We start from the raw sequence: 10828 nt of genomic DNA on the forward strand, positions 1-10828 counted from the left end.
ATTTATCCTCCAAATATCCATCTGGAAGCAGCACTCTGCCTTTGACTTATTGACTTAATTTCATCACTATCAAACAACTTCTGTTTTGCATTTTCAAAGCAGAAGTTCACCCCAATGGAAATTAGAAGTTCTTCAGGGGAAACTGCTCAAAGTAACTTCTCCTTTGCAAAATGACCTGCCCAAGATTTAATCTTCCTCTATTACAATTACGTCTGTTTCATGAGAAAAAACTCATAAAATTGTTATAATTGATGCTAGCTCAAACCACACATTAATTAAGAAATGAAGGAATATTTCTATTAATACTGCTTTTGTAATGCAATGTCTGTCTCCTGAAATGAACTGCAAGCAGCTAAAAATAGCAAAACTAAAAACCTTTGGGGCAAGTATTGCCTCTGAAGTATAAACAGCTTCAGATTTTTATTCAGCACACAAAATTCCTCTGCTCTAACCCCCTTCTGTTTATAGGCAAGGAGCCAATAAGAAACAGATTTGTAATTAAAATCCTTAGAATTTATGCAGTCAAGTTATTTATTAATATCATCATTTTTAGACATTCAGTTAGCACAAGGACAGCACTGTTCAAGCTTTATCACCATATCTTTTCATTCTTCTGTATGCATTTAGCTTTTCCAACCATTTCCAAATTTATAAGCTAATGAAAATTGTTTTATTAGTGGAGAATGAAGGTGCCCACACAAATATTTTGTTTTAAAGAGTCTAATTTTTTTTCATACTTCTCAAGAGTTTCTTTTTTTTCCTAATCCATTTCTTTTATGTGTGGCAATTACACGATTGCTTATTCAGTTTATTATTTTACTTTTCTTGGAATTCTCCTAAAAAACCCAGCCTTTTCCAATAAAGACTTTATTTTTCTTTTCCTTTTTATTAAGAGATTTCCAACCAACTTGGAATCAATATACCAATAGACTGTTAACAAAGAAGAACTGTTTGCAGCTGTAAATACTAGCTAGAATTGCATAACAGAAATGTAACTGCACAAATGAAAAGAGAAAGTCATAAAATATAAAACTTTTCACAACAGATAAAAATTAAGTTGAAATGGAGTTAAGGTGGATATTCCAATGCTCTAACTTTGTGTGAAAGATGTTACCCCAAAAGTAAGCAAAACCAAATAAAGAAATATAAACTAACTAGCTAAAATTTCTTTATTATAAAGAAACAAAGAAATTTGAAGTCCATTTTAACACAAAATTCACACATCGTAAGGCATAAAAAAAGAATATATGTACTCACAATTATACTCATGCCTGTGTTTGAGGCACAAAACCTCAGTCCCAAATCTCATAGACATATATGAAGTATTTTTCCACATTTTCCCCTCTTACAGTATCCTTCCAAGGCAGCTTTGGGTTGTTTTGGTGTACAGACTTCACCCTTCCTGGGAACAAGACATGAGGAAGAAAATTTCTCTAAGAATTTTACAGACTACAGAAAAGAGGTTTTGGTTTATGAAGAATTATGGCTAGAAAATCATAATTTTAATAATGTTTTAAAAGTTAAGTTAGGCAAAGGATTGCCATAAATTGGACAGGAAATTTGAACAGTATCTTCATTACTCCACCAAAAAAATTGGCTTGATATCAGTAACTGAATTTCACAAAGCACTTCCTTTTTAATAAGTTTGAACAAAGAAAAATGGGCTTTCCTATGAACATGTGGAAAACTGAATAAACTCTGAAAGATGAAATGCTGTAATTTTGATCACAATACACTATCTCACTTAAAGAAAATGAGGTTATCTCATCTCTATTTCCCACAAAGAACTGCTTTAACTATGGAGCAGAATCAGCATAACCACAGCACAGTGCTCCAGCAGCACTTGGTCACGATTAACCTCCTCTGATGAATAAGGTCAGAGTGAGTCCATCCAAAGTACTTCAGCAATCAAAGGCAAAATACAAAATAAAAATCAAGAGACAATGTTCATTTCTGCTTACTGTTGAGTATAATTCATGCTCATGTGTGTGAATGTATACTCACTATGTGAATTCACACATATTCAGCCCAGTGGGATCCCTACCATGGAAAACTTGCCAAAAGGTTGATTCAAGAGAAAAGATTGTAACTTAGGAGAGTTGAAAAAGAAAATATTGTTCTCTTCTCTTACCCGGTAAAACAATGAAACAAAAGACTTGTTTCAGCAGATTTTGTTAAGAAATGCCATATTGAATCATATCAATAGTCCTTTAGACAATTTTAGAATGATTATTGGTAAAGGAACTTGATTCTTAATTTCTTCTGTTAAAGAACTCCAATCTCAGTCTTAATAGTGAGGCTACTAATAACTATCCAGCCTTCAAGTAAGTACTTCCAACAAATTTCCATCAGTTTCAACGAAGCAGACAAGAAATGTTCTACCAAGGAAGAAAATTGGAAAATTTTACTGCTATATGTTCAAGATGTTATTGATACCCTATATAGACATCATACAGCAATGGCAGAAACATATGTAAAAAAAAATAATCTACTGTTAAAAATGTTCTTTAATTTAAGACAAAAACAAACAGATTAGCGGCAAGTGAATGAATCAAAATTTGATCCCAGTTCTCTATGCTTTACAAGTCTGAATGACATTTGGCATTAAAGAATTCACACTGAAACCAAAGGAGGAATAAAGGCAGCTGTAGTGAAACTGCTGCTCTTGGTGATGCCCAGGGACGGCCCTGGGTCAGAATTTTGAGAAGAAAATCACCTCCTTGTTTCTCTCTAGACTTCCTTCAAAATCAATTTCTACATGTCTGTAGGGAGGATAATAATCTCCCTCTGAAATTTTATCAGGAAATTATCAAAACAAACACGAATACTTCTCAATGTTGTTTTCTCAGTGATGTTTCTAGACAAAGAAAAGATGCTCAAGCTGGCCTCATTAAGCAGCTGCTTCGGGCCTGTGAGATCTTTACCATATATATGTACACAGGCCGTAAAGAAGGAAAAGAGTCGTGGAGCAACAGCTGATGAAATACAGGGTAGGGAGGTTCATTTTAGGTTACATTGTGTGGTGGGTTGACCCTGGTTGGATGCCAGGTGCCCACCTAAGCCGCTCTATCACTCCCCCTCCTCAGCTGGACGGGGGGGAGAAAATATAACAAAAGGCTCGTGGGTCAAGATAAGGACAGTTTAATAAAGTGATAGCAAAGGTTGCGCGCGCGAAAGCAAAGAAAAAAAACAAATGATGTTATTCTCTACTTCCCATCAGCAGGCGATGTCTAGCCACTTCTCGGGAAGCAGGGCTTCAGTACGCGTAGTGGTTGCTCCGGAAGACAAAATGCCCCCCCTCTTCCGTCTCCCTTTACTTAGCTTTTATATCTGAGCTGACGTCATATGGTATGGAATATCTGTTTGGTTGGTTTAGGTCAGTTGTCCTGGTTATGTCCCCTCCCAAGATCTTGCCCTGCCCCAGCCTGCCATTGGGGGGGGGGGGCAAAAATGTTGGAGAGACAGCCTTGATGCTGTGCCAGCATTGCTCAGCTGTAGCCAAAACACTGGTGTGCTATCAACACCTTTCTAGCTACTGATGCAGAGCACAGTGCTATGAGGGCTGCCATGGGGAGTATTAACTCCATCTCAGCCAGACCCAATACAATCTCCACCCCTTATTCCATACCATTTGCGTCCTGCTCAGGTTCCACATAACTTAATACAGATATCTTCTAACCATACTATTGTATTTAATTCTCATTACTGAAATCCTTTCTCACCAACACTTACAACTGAGACTACATACTTAAACCACTTTTATACCCAACGTACGGATTTATACATTCTTATTAATTACTATCCCCTGTCCTTTAAGAGATAGATATTCCATGGGCTTCTTCCACTCTTCCTGATGTTCACATACAGGTTATGACTTGAGCCCCATCCATCAAGATGAGTGGTCAGGACAGGAGAAGCAGTATGTTCGATCGTTGGGCCCCAACACCAGCTTGGTTTGGGTCACTGATGCACTTGTCTGGTTCCTTGCGAAGTTCACTCTTCTGCAGTTCAGGTCATTCCTGCTACATTACTTCCTACAACATACAACTCACATCACAGATTATTTTTCCCCCAAGGTTAAATGTCCTTGAGGCACACACTGGGTCTCCCCATCCTTCCGCATTACCCACCAAGTACACCCAGGTCCCTGAGCAAAGACAATCCCACGAATGGGTTTGCCTTTTCCCATGGGAGGTGCAATCCACACTGCCTTCCCCAGCCACTTCCCCATGTGCACTACGGGGACCTTATCTCCTCCCACAGTATGTAGGGGTTTTGTTTGGGCAGGACCAGGACGGTTAGCAGATCCTCTGGTGTTAACTAGCCAAGTGGCTTCTGCTAAATTTGTATCCCAATGCTTCCATGTCCCATTGCCTAGCGCTCTCAGCATAGTCTTCAACAGTCCATTATATCTCTCAATTTTCCCAGATGCTTGCGGGTGATAGGGTATGTGGTACACCCACTCAATGCCATGTTTCTTTGCCCAGGAGCTTATGAGGTTATTTCGGAAATGAGTCCCATTGTCTGATTCAATTCTTTCTGGGGTACCGTGTCGCCATAAAATTTGCCTTTCGAGGCCTAAGATGGTGTTTCGGGCAGTGGCATGGTTTACAGGATATGTTTCTAGCCAACCAGTAGTTGCTTCCACCATGGTGAGTATGTAGCGCTTGCCTTGGCGTGTTCGCGGCAGTGGTCCAATGTAGTCAATTTGCCAGGCCTCGCCATATCGAAAACCCAGCCACCGCCCTCTGTTCCAGGGAGACTTTACTCTGGTAGCTCGTTTGATTGCAGCACATGTTTCACATTCATGAGTGACCTGCGTAATGGCCTCCATGGTCAGGTCCACCCCTCGATCACGAGCCCACCTATATGTTGCATCTCTCCCTAGATGTCCCGATGTCTCATGGGCCCATCGAGCTACAAATAGCTCACCTTTACGCTCCCAGTCCAGGTCCACCTGAGCTATTTCTATTTTGGCAGCCTTGTCTACCTGTTCATTATTTCGATGTTCTTCAGTGGCACGGCTTTTGGGCACGTGAGCATCTACATGACGTACCCTTAGAGTTATGTGTTCTACACGGGCAGCAATGTCCTGCCACAATGCTGCTGCCCAGATGGGTTTACCCCTGCGTTGCCAATTGGTCTTCTTCCACTGCTGTAGCCACCCCCATAGGGCATTAGCCACCATCCAGGAGTCAGTATAGAGGTAGAGTACCGGCCATCTTTCTCGTTCAGCAATGTTTAGGGCTAGTTGGATGGCTTTCACTTCTGCAAACTGACTTGACTCGCCTTCTCCTTCAGTGGCCTCAACGACTTGGCGTGTGGGACTCCACACAGCAGCTTTCCACTTCCGATGGTTCCCTACCACACGACAGGATCCATCAGTAAACAAAGCATAACACCTTTCGTCTTCTGGTAACTCATTATATGGTGGTGCCTCTTGGGCACGAGCCACCTCCTCAGGTGATGCTCCAAAATCTCTGCCTTCTGGCCAGTCCATGATCTCTTCCAGAATTCCTGGGCGGTTAGATTTCCCCAGTCGAGCCCGTTGCGTGATCAATGCTATCCACTTACTCCATGTAGCGCTGGTTGCATGATGTGTAGAGGGGATGTTTCCTTTGAACATCCAGTGTAGCACGGGCAATCGTGGTGCCAAGAGGAGATATGCTTCTGTACCAACAACTTCTGAAGCGGCTCGAACCCCCTCATATGCTGCTAGTATCTCTTTTTCAGTCGGGGTGTAGTGGGCTTCTGATCCTCGGTACCCCCGGCTCCAAAACCCTAATGGTCGACCTCGGGTTTCTCCTGGTGTTTTCTGCCACAGGCTCCAGGTGAGACCATGATCCCCAGCTGCAGTGTAGAGTATATTTTGCACATCTGGTCCTGTCCGGACAGGCCCAAGAGCTACTGCACGAGCTATTTCTTGTCTGATATGCTCAAAGGCTTGTTGTTGTTCAGGGCCCCATTCAAAACAGTTCTTTTTCCGCGTTACTCGATAGAGAGGGCTCACAAGCTGACTGTAACCTGGAATATGCATTCTCCAGAACCCCACAAGGCCTAGGAAAGCTTGTGTTTCTTTCTTGTTAGCTGGTGGAGACATAGATGCTATCTTGTTAACCACATCCATAGGGACATGACGGCGTCCATCCTGCCATTTTATTCCCAAGAACTGAATCTCCTGTGCAGGTCCCTTGACCTTGCTTTTCTTTATGGCGAAACCAGCTTTCAGAAGAATCTGAATTATTCTTTTCCCCTTCTCAAACACTTCTTCTGCCTCATTGCCCCACACGATGATGTCATCTATGTATTGTAAATGTTCAGGGGCTTCGCCTTGTTCCAGTGCTGTTTGGATTAATCCATGACAAATGGTAGGACTGTGCTTCCACCCCTGGGGCAGTCGATTCCAGGTGTATTGGACGCCTCTCCATGTGAAAGCAAACTGTGGCCTGCACTCTGCTGCCAAAGGAATGGAGAAAAATGCATTGGCAATATCAATTGTAGCATACCACGTGGCTGCCTTTGATGCCAGTTCATATTGGAGCTCTAACATGTCTGGTACAGCAGCACTCAGTGGCGGTGTCACTTCATTCAGGCCGCGATAATCTACTGTTAACCTCCACCCTCCATCAGACTTTTGCACTGGCCATATAGGACTATTAAAAGGTGAATGAGTCTTGCTGATGACTCCTTGGCTCTCTAGGTGATGAATCAGCTCATGGATGGGAGCCAGGGAGTCTCGGTTTGTCCGATATTGCCGACGGTGCACCGTCCTGGTAGCGATTGGCACCTGTTGTTCTTCAACTTGCAACAATCCCACAATGAAGGGATCTTCCGAGAGGCCAGGCAGAGTAGATAGCTGTTTGATCTTCTCTGCATTTACAGTGGCTACACCAAAAGCCCATCGGTACCCCTTTGGGTCCTTGAAGTACCCTCTCTTGAGGTAGTCAATGCCAAGGATACAAGGGGCCTCTGGGCCGGTCACAATGGGGTGCTTTTCCCACTTGTCCCCTGTCAAGCTCACTTCAGCCTCCAGTATAGTCAATTCTTGGCATCCCCCTGTCACTCCAGAGATCCAGATGGGTTCCGTGCCCCTGTATCCTGATGGCATCAGTGTACACTGTGCACCAGTGTCTACCAAAGCCTTATACTTCTGTGGGTCTGATGTGCCAGGCCATCGAATCCACACAGTCCAGTATATCCGGTCATCCCTTTCCTCCTCCTGGCCGAAGGCAGGGACCCTCTATTGCTGTTCCTCATCAGAATATTCACTGTCCGATCCTTGCGGTACCAGACCAGAAGTCCCCTCACCAGAATCAAGGGAGGTAGTTTCAGTTCTTCTATGCCTGGAGGATCGCTGAGTGCTTTCTTGGGCCTCTACAGCAACTACGCTGACAGCCTTCTTCTTGGGTGACCCCTTCTTAACAGCTGTCTTCCCTCTCAGTTCACGCACACGGGCTTCCAGCTTAAAGGTGGGTTCACCATCCCACTTCCTCATGTCCTCCCCTTGGTCACGCAGGAAGAACCAGAGTGTACCACGTGGCATACGCCTTAGGCTCCCTTTCCCTCTGACTGGGGCAGGAGAGGACTGATTTCTTGGAGCATCCCTAACAGCCAAGGCACTGTCCTGTAGGGATGAGGAAACACAGAGATTTTCCTCAAAGTTTTGGAGCCAAGACGACACTTTCTCCACAGTTGGTGTTTCCATATCTGGACAATACATTGCTGCCAAGCTGTTAGAATACGATGCTGGGGCACCTTGAATCACCTTTCGCCACATGGCCCGTGTGCACAGGACATCCTCTGGATCTTTGGAGACTTCCTCATCATCTAGATCACTGTAGATGACTTCCACCACCGCTAACTCTCTCAGGTACTGGATGCCTTCATCTGCGGTAGTCCACTTTTCTGAGGAATTCACAAGATCTTCCTTGAATGGATATCTTGCCCTCACACTTGAGAGAAGCCGGCTCCAGAGACTGCAAACTGCTGCCTCTTTTCCAATTCCTCTTTCAATTCCCCGGTTTCTAGCGAGGGATCCCAGCTGTTGGGCTTCCTTGCCTTCCAGTTGCTGACTATCAGCCCCATTATCCCAGCATCGGAGCAGCCAGGCAGCAATCCGCTCACCTGGCTGGCGGCTGTAATCTTTCCGCAAGTCCCGAAGTTCTGAGGACGTCAGGGACCGGGTAGTTTCCGCTTCCTGTTTAAGTTCCCTCACTCCTTCCTCCAATTTCCTTACCGAAGGACCAGCTTCTAGATCAAGCCTTTCCTCTTCTTCTTCTTCTTCTCTCACTAATCGATGGTATGGACCCGTTGATCTCCTTGTCCACTGCTTCCTTTTCACTACTGGGGCAATTACTGTAGTTGTTGTTGTTTGGGTCCCTATCTCGAGCATGGTGTCCTCAGATGCAGTCTGGGTCCCTGCCTCAACCATGGTCCTCTGACAGTGTTGAACTATGGCTCGGTAGGCATAGGCCAGGCCCCAGTACAGTGCGAGAAGCTGCTGGTTTTCATTGGGATAGGCAAGGCACCCTTCTATCAGGTGGCGCGTCAGTTTGCCAGGGTTACTTGCCTGTTCAGATGTAAAATCCCAGATTATGGGAGGTGATAACCGTCCTAGGAATCTGCCCAAATCCTTCCATATACCCTGCCACCCAGGCACTGGTCGCTTGAGGGCACATTTAAGTATTGCCTCACCTAAAACTTGCCTTCTCTTATACCAGGACGAGACCAGATTCCACAATACCCATAATATGCCACCAGTATTAATTATTAGTATTAAACAGCTTACATAAGGGTGAACAAGGACCTCGGGAGCCTGCATAATAAAACCATTCACATCAATGCCTGGTAGGGAGAGGGAGATGTGTTCCCTCATCTCCTCCACAAGATAGCTCCCACAACACAGGAAAGCCATCAGTGCCAGGACAAAGCACATAGACATTATTTGTATTAGCACGTTCCCGCGTTCCTTCATTCTCCCCACAAGATAGCTACCACAGCAAAACAAAGCCATCAGTGCCAGGACAAAGCACGCAGCCATTATTTGCATTAACATGTTCCCAAACTCAGCAAGCTAGAGATAAGCAAGCAGCTAACAAGCTCCGTGACCTGCACAGGAGCTTGCCACTTACTAACTAGCTATAGAACACTTAATGCAAAACTGCCGTTGTCGTGCCCCACGTTGGGCGCCAAAAAGGACTGTGGTGGGTTGACCCTGGTTGGATGCCAGGTGCCCACCTAAGCCGCTCTATCACTCCCCCTCCTCAGCTGGACGGGGGGGAGAAAATATAACAAAAGGCTCGTGGGTCAAGATAAGGACAGTTTAATAAAGTGATAGCAAAGGTTGCGCGCGCGAAAGCAAAGAAAAAAAACAAATGATGTTATTCTCTACTTCCCATCAGCAGGCGATGTCTAGCCACTTCTCGGGAAGCAGGGCTTCAGTACGCGTAGTGGTTGCTCCGGAAGACAAAATGCCCCCCCTCTTCCGTCTCCCTTTACTTAGCTTTTATATCTGAGCTGACGTCATATGGTATGGAATATCTGTTTGGTTGGTTTAGGTCAGCTGTCCTGGTTATGTCCCCTCCCAAGATCTTGCCCTGCCCCAGCCTGCCATTGGGGGGGGGGGCAAAAATGTTGGAGAGACAGCCTTGATGCTGTGCCAGCATTGCTCAGCTGTAGCCAAAACACTGGTGTGCTATCAACACCTTTCTAGCTACTGATGCAGAGCACAGTGCTATGAGGGCTGCCATGGGGAGTATTAACTCCATCTCAGCCAGACCCAATACACATTGCCAGGAAACTGAGACAAGATTAAATATATATGGATTATGACAGAAGGAGGTTCCTGCTCAGGTAAGCTGGTATCTACAGGTCGCCAGATCTTAAGGACATGGCAGATTTGCTGGCTCTACAAAGGGAACCCAGCAGGTACAGGTGTCCCAAATACCTACAAACAAAATACCTACTGCAAACAGCAGCAGACGGAGTAACAACAGTTGCAGACAGCAGCTCTCTAACACCTGAAAAAAGATTTGTGACTACGACGTTAAATATCTATAGTAAGATAGACATTAAAATAAATATTTGGGGAAACAGATTTACAGCCAGAGTAGCATAAATGCACTGTGCAATCTTTCTTTACTGAAAAATGTAATTGGAGTCCTTTGGTCTCATACTAAAATGGGATTTGCTACATTTCAGGGAAGGGTTTAGAGTATAAATCCTAACTTACACAGGGACATGAACACTGAATACATCACACTGCTCTGTTCATGTCTTCTCCCACATTTCTTCTCTTTCTAGTTCTTCTAATTTGAGTTTCAGAGTCAAATAGCTGCAATTATGGAACAATTCGATCACAGGATGAGGAAAATAAAAAAAAAAAACCACCAAAACGTGGTTTGGCAGGGCATGTTCTGTCTTTAAACAAGGATTAAAATGAGAAGGATTGTTCAAAATCACATAAACTTATGCAAACAATTAGTGCAAATTCCTATAATCTTGGATTATTTCTCTTTGTTACTATTCAGTTGCAACAGGCTAGTCAGAACAGGAATTTTCCTTTTTATGGGTGTTGTTCAAGACATCCGTACAGACACCTAAAAAACTCACTCGTCACAGTTACCAAAGTTGCATCAGGCTGAAGTTTAGACTGAGAACCAATCTTAAAACCAGCAAGAAGGCTACTTTACTAGTTCTCTTGTGCGAAGCTGAGTGGACATTAGAAGAATTTCAAGAAATGAAATCTGATGCAGACTGAAATTATTAGGAAAAAGAGATTTATCTTCATCTTGTTTTCATAATAGCAAACAACCCTCTGACTGACATT

At 44.1% G+C, this 10828-nt stretch overlaps 1 long non-coding RNA gene across 1 annotated transcript in view; it reads right to left on the reverse strand.

The window, feature by feature from the left end:
* Positions 1-10560, reverse strand: part of LOC138686449 (uncharacterized) — a 28010-nt gene extending 17450 nt beyond the window's left edge. Inside the window, exons 1-2 of the long non-coding RNA XR_011325833.1 lie at positions 10232-10560; positions 1258-1402 (exon numbers count right to left, since the gene is read on the reverse strand). This is a non-coding gene — a long non-coding RNA (uncharacterized lncRNA). The remainder of the gene's footprint in view (positions 1-1257; positions 1403-10231) is intronic.
* Positions 10561-10828: the final 268 nt, after the last annotated feature.

The sequence above is a fragment of the Haliaeetus albicilla genome, chromosome 8 (assembly GCF_947461875.1).
Source record: "Haliaeetus albicilla chromosome 8, bHalAlb1.1, whole genome shotgun sequence".
Lineage (NCBI taxonomy): Eukaryota > Metazoa > Chordata > Aves > Accipitriformes > Accipitridae > Haliaeetus > Haliaeetus albicilla.